This window comes from Panthera tigris, chromosome B2 (genome assembly GCF_018350195.1).
Source record: "Panthera tigris isolate Pti1 chromosome B2, P.tigris_Pti1_mat1.1, whole genome shotgun sequence".
Taxonomy (NCBI): domain Eukaryota; kingdom Metazoa; phylum Chordata; class Mammalia; order Carnivora; family Felidae; genus Panthera; species Panthera tigris.
In genome coordinates, this window is record NC_056664.1 from 108,085,714 (window position 1) to 108,098,794 (window position 13,081).

A 13,081-nucleotide genomic window follows, 5' to 3' on the forward strand; every position below is an offset into this window, starting at 1 on the left:
TTTACTTTGATTAGATGTTTTTCAGCCATGTAGATATCTCCTATGGAAGTTTTTCATTAATTGTTTTTAATCTCCTTTCATCTATTTATTAGGATATGAATATTGAGATGCCTGGACCTTTTAGACAGCAGTCTAAAAAACTAAAAGCACTGAGGAAGCCAACACAATTTTCCTGCTGATTGAATGGGAGTTTCAGTCTTTTATATGATCCCATAGATATTTGCTGAACAATAGTGTCAGTCACATTGGAATGCTAAAACAGACCTCAGTCTCAAAGGTCCATTTTTTTTGTAGCTGCAATATTAAAAATTAAATGCAGCCATAGGAAATGGAGGTAGGAAATAATTTTCCCCTAGTATTTCATGTTTCTACATTTGTCTGAAATTCAATTTATTGGAGTAGAAGGTTGATAGAGAGAGGGAAAAAGACCCAATAGTATATAGAAATGCAAATTAACAAAACTTGAATCAATATTTATAATAAAAAAGTGCTAGCTACTACTTATCAAGTCATCACACTATTATACAATAGAAGAAAAGGACTTTTTTTATATATGAATATTACATATATATATTATGTAACACCCGTCAAACTATATTTTTTCACTTTTTTTATGTTAGAGACAGAGCATGAGTGAGGGAGAGGGAGAGGGAAAGAGAGACAGAGAGAAAGAGAAAGAGAGAGAGAGAGAGAGAGAGAGAGAGAGAGAGATCTTAACCAGGCTCCATGCTCAGCATAGAGCCCAATGCAGGGCTCGACTGCACAACCCTGGGTCATGACCTTAGCCGAAATCAAGAGTCAGACCTCAACCGACTGAGCCATCCAGATGCCCCACAAGCTATATTTTTAATATGCAGAAAATATTCCCATGATCCTAATTCCTACGCTGCCTAAAATACTAGAAAAGCTCAAGAACTGCTAGATTTCAATAAAAAGTGCTAGGACACTAAGAGAGACAGTAAGAGGTGTAGAGGCAGAAGTAGACATTAAAAGAATTACAGGTAGCTCAGAATATCACATAATATGTAGAACTGTAAGAAATAAAGTGAGATGGGAAGCAGGACCCAAATACCAATGATCAGGAAATTTGGACTTGATCTTGAAAACAATGGAAAATCTTTGAAAGTATTTAAACATCATGACATGACCAGATTTGTGCTTTGAACGGTCAGAAAAAAAAGAATGGATTTGAAAAATAAACCTAGAAGAATATGTTATCATCCTTCAGCAGAGAGCACATGATGCCCTGAACTGTGACAGTGAGAATGAAGTGACATCCTGTGTGGAACAGTTCACCCATGGAAAGTACCTTTCCAGTGGAATCTTAGTCTAAGTGGCAGAAAGGCTTTCACCATGGGTTTCAAACAAATGTTACCCACAGAGAATGGAAAAATAGGCTCCTCTGGAATGAGTCCATTATACTCTAAATTTACTAGATCTTTTTCTGGAATTTCTTAAGCAAGATAGCAGACTACATGGATTGATTCCATGTCTACTATGTTGTTTTAGTTTTCAGTCTTTGGAAAACTTAGCCTCTCTTTGTCTCAAACTCCTTATTTGTAAAATAGGGATAATAACAGGATCCATGAAGTGATGTGCTGATAAATATTTTAACAACTGGCTCTAGGGGAATGAGGCAGCTGGTAAATGTTTAACGACTGGCTCTCTGAGGTAGGGAGGAAAACCATAGTTTACCGTATTTATTGATTTCCATGGTATAAATTATTACACTATGGCCATTTTCAAACTACTTCAACTTGATATGAACCAACTTATAAAATTCCTTGAAAAATGAGCTCCTGGCTCTCCTAAGCCAGTACAACACTGCTCTTGCACATCTCTAAATTTATTTACCTCAGAAGACTATTATTAGTATTAAACATGCAAATACATGCAAAGTACTTGCTGCACTGCCTAGCACATATTGAGAGCTCCATTATGTTAGCTATTATTGTATTGATTCTGATAATTTTCATTCCCAACTCTAATTATGATTATGTAAAAAAATACAAATTGATTGCTCTATTTTTTCAATTATTTTTTAGAAAGTCCTTGTGCTTAACAAATTTCTAACTAAACAATATTCATAAAATACCTCTTATTTCTTATGTTCTCCCAAAGGTGCATAGTTTTATTCCAGTGAACTTGGGGAAATTATTTCTAATTATTTAGGAGAGTTATTTCAGTTCTCCCATTAACTTTTTTTGAAGTTAAATTATCAGAGAAAATTTAACAATGGATTATTTCGAGACTTCTTTTCGAAAGTGTCTTTATAATGCAGATAATGTGGGTTCAGCTACGAAGTGCTATATCTGTAAAAATTCATCTTAAAAATAATCAGTATTACTATTATATACTTCAAAATAAATTCCTAAGGTACAGATCCTTACTACCAAGAATGAGGTATAAGTCACTAACCTTCACCAAATCATAATGGCATATCTTTACGTTTTTTTCTTTCTTTAAACAACTATTTCTATATAAATGTATTATCACTGAGAAATTCACAATTTGGAAATTAGTGCACACCAACAGATAAAATGAAATTCAGAAATAGAAAGAAAATAGTTTCACTTACTCTTTTTTATGACTATTACCTTATAATGAACAATCATTTCTAGAGTAGGATGTGAAACTAGCCCAAGGTGGGATTTTAATAGAGAACATCTCATATTAAAATATGATTGCTAAAATATCTGGCTAGCAATCTTGGTAGAAAGCAGTTTTACCTAAAAACTAGGATACCTGGAATGATAAGGATCAACAAATTCATGGGGACATCAAAATAGAAGGTTTGGAATCAGGTGTCCTGAATCATCCAGTTGTGCCAGTATGATAAAACTTTATCATGATTCAAAAATACTGAATTCAGATAAAAAATAGCAAAATACTAACATTATGGTCCACAATATATATGTACTATATCACCAATTTAGATACATGTATATTTCACCTTAAATTTTAAATGAGTCATTTGTTGCTATGTTAGGGGATAAACATTTCTTAAAATAAGTTTCTTACTTAACTCATGTACTTTTAAGATAGCTTAAAAATCTCATTAGGTGCACAGATACACACACACACACACACACACACACACACACACTCACTCACAAATACAGAGCTATAGAGTTTTCCTAATACTTCTTTATGGTTACAAATTCAACTCTTTCACCACTGCAGTAATTTTTATATATGTTTTCCAGCATTATAATCCAAACAGCGACATGTTGTCCTTCCCTAAGCCTTAGTTTATTCCATGAGTGATGGGAACAATTAGTCTATATACTGAAGGCGCCATCTCCACTCATCAGTGACCAATAAAACCCCTAGGAAAGAGAGTTGTTTTGACACTCGTTTTCAGGACAAAGAGACAAATCACAAGAGACAGTGTGCAAATAAGTACAGTCAGTTTAAATAGTCTTGACTCATAGGGGTATAAAAACAGAACAATTTTATTTTTCCAATAACTTCTACCAACTTTCATCTGTTATTCAGTCCTCACCCTTTCCTGTTGAATGGGCAGTCATCTTTAGTGGAAGCTCAGTCTGATTCTATACCTTTTTTCCTGTCACCTTCAGTTATTAAAAGTGCCATTCCAGTTTTTAAGACTCAATCTTCTTCATTTTAAAACTTCAGTATCACCATGATTGTTTAACCCCAGCTAGCCTATTGCATTATTTCCCAGAAGAATAGAAAATTCATAGATTTTTGCCATGTTTCTTCTGCACTTCTTATCTTACCTTTGTTATACATTCCCAGTTCTATTCTTTATACCCTGGCGAAGTCCAGCACATTAGCTCAGTAACTCCCATATGGGAGATATTTACCCAGTATTTCTTGAGTTAAAACAAAAAAGAGGGTGGGTGAACTTCCTAATTTTGTAAGAATAGTCTATCTCTTCCACAAATAAGAAAGGGGGAGTGACATCAGCACCATGACCACATGAATCATTCTTTTATTCTCTCCCCTTCAGTTCACAACTTACATGGACATCCATAACTGAAAAAAAAGGGACCTCTGGACAGCATACCAGAACACTCAAGAGATCCTTCTATCTGTGCATCCAAATGTGAGAGGCTTGGGCTGTGGAAGAGGCTGCAGAGTGAGGGGAATGGCAGGAGAGCTGGTAGCAGCAGAGGCAGTGGTAACAGAGAAGGCAGCAGAAGACCCAGAATTGGGACAGTGCAACCTTTCTGGAAAAGTAGGTGAAGGGTAAAGGCAATGCATGGGGTTTATCTGACCCACATTCAGTGGGTGGTGGTCCCACTGATCTTTCTGAAAAGAGACAGCAGTGACTAGGTGGAAGGAAGGGAAAGGGAAATAGGCAGACAAAGAGAACTCAAAAAAAGGGTCTCCTGCTCTTTGCCCAGAGATTCTAGCAAGAGGACCACCCATGGACTTCTGAGATGAACCACCTAAGGATCTGCCTATCAGGCATGCCCTAGTGCTTAGTACATACCTTTTCCCACACTACTGGCATCCCTTTTCTCGCAGCAGCTTTTTTTATATGCATGCTCCTCAACCTTAGCAGGAGTCAATTTTGAAAACAAAAGGAAGTCTCTTAATTACCAACTGTTGAACTGTAAGAATAAAAATAAACAAAACCCTGCCTAACTGAAAAAAATAATCACTACTTCAAATATGGTCGTAGAAGCACTTTTTGTCAAACATCATGAGAAATCATGGTAATACAGCATTACAAAAAAGAAAGTGACAACTTTTCAGCTACCAAACCCAAAGACACTGAATATTGCTACCTAATTGATAAAATTCAAATTAGCTTTTATAAAGAAATTCAACAATCTATAAGAAAGCTCAAAAAGGCAATACAATGATCTCAAAAATAAAATTAACAAATGTAAGGAGTACTTTACCAAATACATTGAAATTCAAAAACAAAACTAAGCAAAAAACAACAGACATTCTGGAGCTGAAGAACTCAATAAATGAAATAAAGAATGCATTAGAATGCACTAGAAATAGAGCAGATTAGATGGAAGACAGAATTAGTAAGCTGGAAGATAAGAACCTAGAAATATTCAGGGGAAACTGGAGACAGGACTCAGATTTTTAAAAAGTGCAGAAGTGCTGCAACAACTATCTGAATCCATTAGAAAAGCCAATATAAGAATATAAAAATTCCCAACAAATAAGAGTCCAGGACCAGATGGCTCCCCTGGGGAATTCTACCAGACATTTAAAGCAGAGATAACACCTATCCTTCTCAAACTGTTCCAAGAAATAGAAAGGGAAGGAAAACTTCTAGACTCATTCTATGAAGCCAGCATTACTTTGATTCCCAAACCAAACAGAGACCCAGCAAAAAAAGAGAACTACAGGCCAATATCCCTGATGAATATGGATGCAAAAATTCTCAATAAGATACTAGCAAATCAAATTCAACAGCATATAAAAAGAATTATTCACTCTGATCAAGTGGGATTCATTCCTGGGCTACAGGGCTGGTTCAACATTCGCAAATCAATCCATGTGTTACAATCACATTAATAAAAGAAGAGATAAGAACCATATGATCCTGCCAACCGATGCAGAAAAAGCATTTGACAACATTCAGCATCCTTTCTTAATAAAAAACCCTCAAGAAAGTCGGGATAGAAGGAACATACTTAAACATCATAAAAGCCATCTATGAAAAGCCCACAGCTAATATCATCCTCAATGGGGAAAAACTGAAAGCTTTCCCCCTGAAATCAGGAACACGACAGGGATGTCCACTCTCACCACTGTTGTTTAACATAGTGTTGGAAGTTCTAGCATCAAAGGCATCAAAATTGGCAAAGATAAAGTCAAGCTTTCACTTTTTGCAGATGACATGATACTATACATGGAAAACCCAATAGACTCCACCAAAAGTCTGCTAGAACTGATACATGAATTCAGCAAAGTTGCAGGATACAAAATTAATGTATGGAAATCAGTTGCATTCTTTTACACTAATAATGAAGCAACAGAAAGACAAATAAAGAAACTGATCCCATTCATAATTGCACCAAGAAGCATAAAATACCTAGGAATAAACCTAACCAAAGATGTAAAAGATCTGTATGCTGAAAACTATAGAAAGCTTATGAAGGAAATTGAAGAAGATATAAAGAAATGGAAAAACATTCCGGAAGTTGGAATTGGAAGAATAAATTATGTCAAAATGTCAATACTACCCAAAGCTATCTACACATTCAATGCAATCCCAATCAAAATAGCACTAGCATTCTTCTCAAAGCTAGAACAAACAATACTAAAATTTGTATAGAACCACAAAAGAACCCGAATAACCAAAATAATATTGAAGAAGAAAACCAAAGCGGGAGGCATTACAATCCCAGACTTTAGCCTCTACTACAAAGCTGTAATCATCAAGACAGTATGGTATTGGCACAAAAACAGACACATCGATCAATGGAATAGAATAGAGATCCAGAACTGGACCCACAAATGTATGGCTAACTCATCTTTGACAAAGCAGGAAAGAATATCCAATGGAAAAAAAGACAGTATCTTTAGAAAATGGTGCTGGGAGAACTGGACAGCAACATGCAGAAGAATGAAACTAGACCACTTTCTTACACCATTCACAAAAATAAACTCAAAATGGATGAAGGACCTGAATATGAGACAGGAAACCATCAAAACCCTAGAGGAGAAAGCAGGAAAAAACCTCTCTGACCTCAGCCACAGCAATTTCTTACTTGACACATCCCCAAAGGCGAGGGAAACAAAAGCAAAAATGAACTATTGGGACCTCATTAGAATAAAAAGCTTCTGCACAGAAAGGAAACAACCAACAAAACTAAAAGGCAACCAACAGAATGGGAAAAGATATTTGCAAATGACATATCAGACACAGGGCTAGTATCCAAAATCTATAAAGAGCTCACCAAACTCCATACCTGAAAAACAAATAATCCAGTGAAGAAATGGGCAGAAGACATCTATAAAGAAGACATCCAGATGGCCAACAGGCACATGAAAAGATGCTCAACATCAATCCTCATCAAGGAAATACAAATCAAAACCACACTTAGATATCACCTCACACCAGTGAGAGTGGCTAAAATGAACAAATGAGGAGACTATAGATGCTGGAGAGGATGTGAATAAATGGGAACCCTCTTGCACTATTGGTGGGAGTGCAAATTGGTGCAGCTGCTCTGGAAAACAGTGTGGAGGTTCATCAAAAAATTAAAAATAGGTCTACCCTATGACCCAGCAATAGCACTGCTAGGAATTTACCCAAGGGATACAGGAGCGCTGATGCATAGGGGCATTTGTACCCCAATGTTTATAGCAGCACTCTCAACAATAGCCAAATTATGGAAAGAGCCTAAATGTCCATCAACTGATAAATGAATAAATAAGTTGTGGTTTATATATACAATGGAATACTACTTGGCAATGAGAAAGAATGAAATATGGCCTTGTAGCAACGTGGATGGAACTGGAGAGTGTTATACTAAGTGAAATAAGTCATACAGAGAAAGACAGATCCATAAGTTTTCACTTTTATGTGGATCCTGAGAAACTTAACAGAAGACCATGGGGGAGGGGAAGGGTAAAAAAAGTTACAGAGAGGGAAAGAGGAAAACCATAAGAGACCCTTACAAACAGAGAATAGGGGCACCTGGGTGGCTCAGTCGGTTGAGCGTCTGACTTCAGCTCAGGTCATGATCTCCAGTCTGTGAGTTTGACCCCCGCGTCAGGCTCTGTGCTGACAGCTCAGAGCCTGGAGCCTGCTTTGGATTCTGTGTGTATCTCTCTCTCTGTCCCTCCCCTGCTCATGCTCTGTCTCTCTCTCTGTCAAAAATAAACACTAAAAAAAAAAATTTTTTTTTAACGGAGAATAAACTGACCGTTGATGGGGGTGGGAGGGACATTGAGGAGGCCACCTGTTGGGATGAGCACTGGGTGTTGTATGGAAACCAATTTGAGAATAAATTTCATATTAAAAAATAAAATAAAACAAAACAAAACAAAACAAAATAAAAAACAATAGTGGGAATTTGAGAAAGAGAAAAGGAGGAGAAAGGGGCAAAGCTTGCTTGCTTATTTATTTATTTATTTATTTGTTTATTTATAAATGTTTATTCATTTTTGAGAGAGAGAGAGAGTATGAGTTCTGGAGGGGCAGAAAGAGAGAGGGACAGAGAATCCAAAGTGAGTTCTGTACTGACAGCAGAGAGTCTGATGCAGGGCTTGAACTCAAGAATCAAGAGATCATGACCTGGGCTAAAGTCAGACACTTAACCAACTGAGCCATCAAGGTGCCCCAGGGCAAAATTTATTTAAAGATAGTAGCAGAGAACTTCCTGAACCTGGAAAAGGAACTGGACATACAAATTCACGATGCTAACAGGCAACTTATTATCTCAATGTAAAAAGACTGTCTCCAAGACACATCATAGTAAGACTGTCAAAAGTCAATGATAAGGAAAGATTTTTAATGGCAGCCGGAGGGGGGGAGGGGAAATGACAGTACCCTACAAAGGAATCCCTAGTAGGTTATCAGCAGATTTTTCAGCAGAAACTCTATAGGCCAGGAAAGAGTGGGATGACATATTAAATTACTGAAAGATTGAAAACTGCCAGTCAAGAATACTCTATCGGCAAAGTTACCCTTTAGATATGAAATAGAAATAAAGGCTTTCCCAGGCAAAAAAAAAAGCTGACAGAATTCGCCACTATCAGACCTGCCTCATAAGAAATATTGAATGGAGACCTTCAAGCTGAAGACACAAAATTACAGAATTTTGACTGAAGTAATAGAATTATAAAACTGTAACTGTCTTGTAAGAATAGTATATTAAACTCTTACAGAATAAAAGTTAAAGAAAAAGAGCATTAAAAGTAACATAGCTAGTATAACTCAGTAACAAAATCACAGCATAAAAGGAGATAATATGTGGTGTCAAAAATATATAAGGGGAAGAGTAAAAGAATGGAGCTTTTATAGGTATATAAAGATAAATTGCTATAAACAGAAAAATGACTATTTTAATCTATGTAATGTTGTATAAACCTCATTGTAGCTGCTACATAAAATCTACAGCAAGCAGATGAAACATATAAAAGGAACAAATCACCATGGAAAGCCACTAACTTACAAAGGTAGACAGAAACAAAAGGAAAATGAAACAATGGTGATTCTAACAAACCAAGAAACCAACAAACCCTAGAAGGCAAAAGATAAAATGGCAATAGTAAATCCTCGCATATCACTAATCACCCTCAATGTAAATGGATCAAATTCACCAATCAAAAGGCACAGAGTGGCTGCAAAGATTAAAAAAAAAAAAAAAATAGACCCAACTATATGTTGCCTACAGGTGACACAGTTCTAAAGGCATGTCTAGGCTTGAAGTGAAAGGATGGAAGATAATATTCCAAGGAAACAAAAGCCAAAGAAGGCAGGAGTAGCCACCTTATATAAGATAAAATTTACTTTAAGCCAACAAGGGGGAAAAGAGATAAAGAAGGTCATTATGGAATGGTAAAGAGTCAGTATATCGATGTTAAATATATATGCTTCCAACACCCAAGCACCAGAATATGTTGTGTAATAATAACAGATCTTAAGGGAGAAACAGACAATAATATGATAATTATAGGCGAGTTCAATACCCCACTATCAGCAATGGATAGATAATGTGGACAGCAAATCAACAAGGGAATGTTGAAATTGAACCACACTTTAGAACAAGTGGATTTAATAAACATATACAGAATATTCTATCCAACAGCAGCATAATATATATTCTTCTCAAGTGCACATGGAACATTCTGTAGGTTAGATCAAGTGATAGGCCACAAAGCAGATCTTAGCAAATTTAAGAAGATTGAAATCATACCAGATATCTTCTTTGACCACAAGGGTATGAAACTAGAAATCAAAAACAAAAGGAAAGTGAGAAGATCTACAAATGTGTGGAAACTAAGCAACACACTTCTAAACAATCATTGTGTCAAAGAAGGAATCAAAATGGAAATTTATAAATTTATCTTAAAATAAAAAATATGGAAATATAAATATTGTGGGACACAGAGAAAGCAGTTCTGAGAGGAAATTTTATAACAATAAACACATATTTTAAGATATTAGAAAGATCTCAAACAACCTACCTTTTCACCTCAAGGAACTAGAAAAAGAACGAATTTAGCTCAAAGTTAGCAAAAGGAAGAGAATAATATTAAGATCAAAGTGAAAATAAACGATATAGAGACCAGAAAAATAATAAAGGGTCAACAAAAGTAAGAGCTGGTGTTCTGAGAGATAAACAAAATTGACAAACCTTTAGCAAGAATAAGAAAAAAAGAGAGAAGACTCCAACATATAAAATAAAAAATTAAACAAGAGACATTACAATTATGCATAAAATAATAAGAGACTAGTAGGAAAAATTATATGCCCACAAACTACATAACCTAGAAGAAATTGATACATTTGTAAAAACAAAAAAACCTACCAAGACTAAATCAGGAAGAAATAAAAAATATGAACAGATAAATACCAAGAAAAGATTGAATTAGTAATCAAGAAATTCCGAACAAAGAAAACTCTGGGACCAGATGACTTCACTGGAGAATTCTATGTATATAAAGAAGAATTAATACCAATGCTCCTCAAAATCTTCTAAAATATGTGTTGAGGAGGACACACTTCCAAACTCACTCTACCAAACCAACACTACTTTGATACCAAAACCAGATGCCACAAGAAAACTGTAGAAAACTACATAGAGAAAACTATAGACCTATATCCCTGATGAATATAGAGCAAAATTCTGAACAAGATATTAGCAAACCAATTTCAAGAATACATTAAAAGGATTATGAACCAGGATCAAGTAAGATTTACCCCTGGGATGCAAGAATGTTTCAACATATGCAAATCAATAAATCTAGTAGTTCACATCAATAAAATGAAAGATAAAAATCACATGATCATCTCAATAGACACAGAAATAGTATTTGACAAAATATAACATTCTTTCATGATAAAAACCCCTAAAAGATTGGATATAAAAGAAACATACCTCAACATAATAAAGGCTTTTTATGACAAACCTATACCTAACATTACACTCAATAGAGAAAAACAAAGTATTTCCTCAGAGATCAGGAACAAAACAAGGATTCCCACTCTCACCATTCCTATTCAATACAGTACTGGAAGTTCTTTCTGGAGCAAATAGACAAGCGAAAGGAATAAAAGAAATTCAAATTAGAAAGGAAGAAGCAAAACTGTCACTATTTGTTGATGATATGATCTTATTACACATAAAAAAAAATTCCAAAGAGTCAGTCAAAAAATTGTTGTCATTAATCAATGATTTCAGTAAAGTGGCAGGATACAAAATCAACATACAGAAATCAATTGCATTCCTCTACACTAATGATGAGGCTTTTAAAAAGAAATAAAGAAAACTATCCCATTAACAATAGCATCTAAAACAATAGAATACTTAGGAATAAACTTAACCAAGAAAGTGAAAGATACAAGACTTTGCTGAAAGAAATTGAAGACACAAATAAATGGAAAGACATCTTTGGTTTGTGTATTGGAAAAATTAATATTGTTAAAATGGTCATATTACCCAAAGCCATCCACAGATTCATTCCAATCCCGATCAAAATACCAAGGGCATTTCTTTTTTTTTTTACAGAAATAAAATAAACAATCTTAAAATCTGTGTGGAACCACAAAAGATCCCAAATAGCCAAAGCAATCTTGAGTAAAAAGAACAAAGCCAGAGGTATTATACCTTGCAGATTAAACTATTACAAAGCCATAGAAATAAAAACAGAAAGGTACTGGCACAAAAATAAATACACTGATCAATGGAACAGAACAGAAAGCTCAAAATTAAATCCCAGCATATAAGATCAACTAATACTTGATAAGGGAGCCAACAATACCCAATGGGGAGAAGGTAGTCTCTTCAACAATGGTTCTGGGAAAACTGGAGAAACACATACAGAACAATGAAATTGGACCCCTATTTCACAACACTTACAGAAATTAACTCAAAACCTGGATCAGAAAATTAAACATAAAGTATGATATCATAAAACTCCTACAAGAAAACATAGGGAAGAGGCTCTTAGATATTGGTTTTGGCAATGATTTTTTGAACATGATGTCAAAAGCACAAACCACAAAGGCAAAAATCAATAAATGAGACTACATCAAACTTAAAAGCTTCTGCACAGCAAAAATATATGTATAAAAATAAATAAAATAAAATAAAAATGGACACAATAAAAAAAAACCTACATAATGGGAGAAAATTTTTGCAAACTCTATATTGAATACGGGGTTAATATATAGAATATATAAAGAACTCAGTCATCTTAATAACAACAAAAATTAAACAATCTAATTTTAAACAGGGGGAAAAAAACTAAATAGACATTTTTCCAAAGAAGATGTAGAGATGTCCAGCAGACACATGAAAAGGTACTCAACATCATTAATAATTAGGAGAATGCAAAATAAAATCACAATGAGATATTACCTCACACCTGTTAGAATGGCTATCCATCATCAAGAAGACAAGAAACAACAATGCTGATGAGGATGTGATGAGAAGGGATCCTTATACATTGTTGGTGGGAATATAAGTTGGCCCAACTGCTATGGAAAACAACAATAGGAAGTTCCTTAAAAAATTAAAAATAGATCTACTGTACTATGCAGACATCCCACTTCTGTGTATATACCCAAAGGAAAAGAAAACAGGATTGTGACAATGTGTACACTCTCCATGCTTATTGTAGCATTATTCACAAGAGCTAAAATATAGAAATAATCTAAATGCCCATCAACGGATGAATGGATAAAATAAGATGTGGTACATATATGTAATGAAATATTATTTGGCCATGAAAAAGAGTCTGTCCTTCCATTTGTGACAACATGGATGGACCCTGAACACATAGGCAAGGAAAGTAAGAAAAAATAACACAAGTACTGAATTATATCATTTACATATGGATATATATACAGCCTAAATCTGTAAAAAAATGGAGAGTAAAATGGTAGTTACCAGGGGATGGAGTGAGG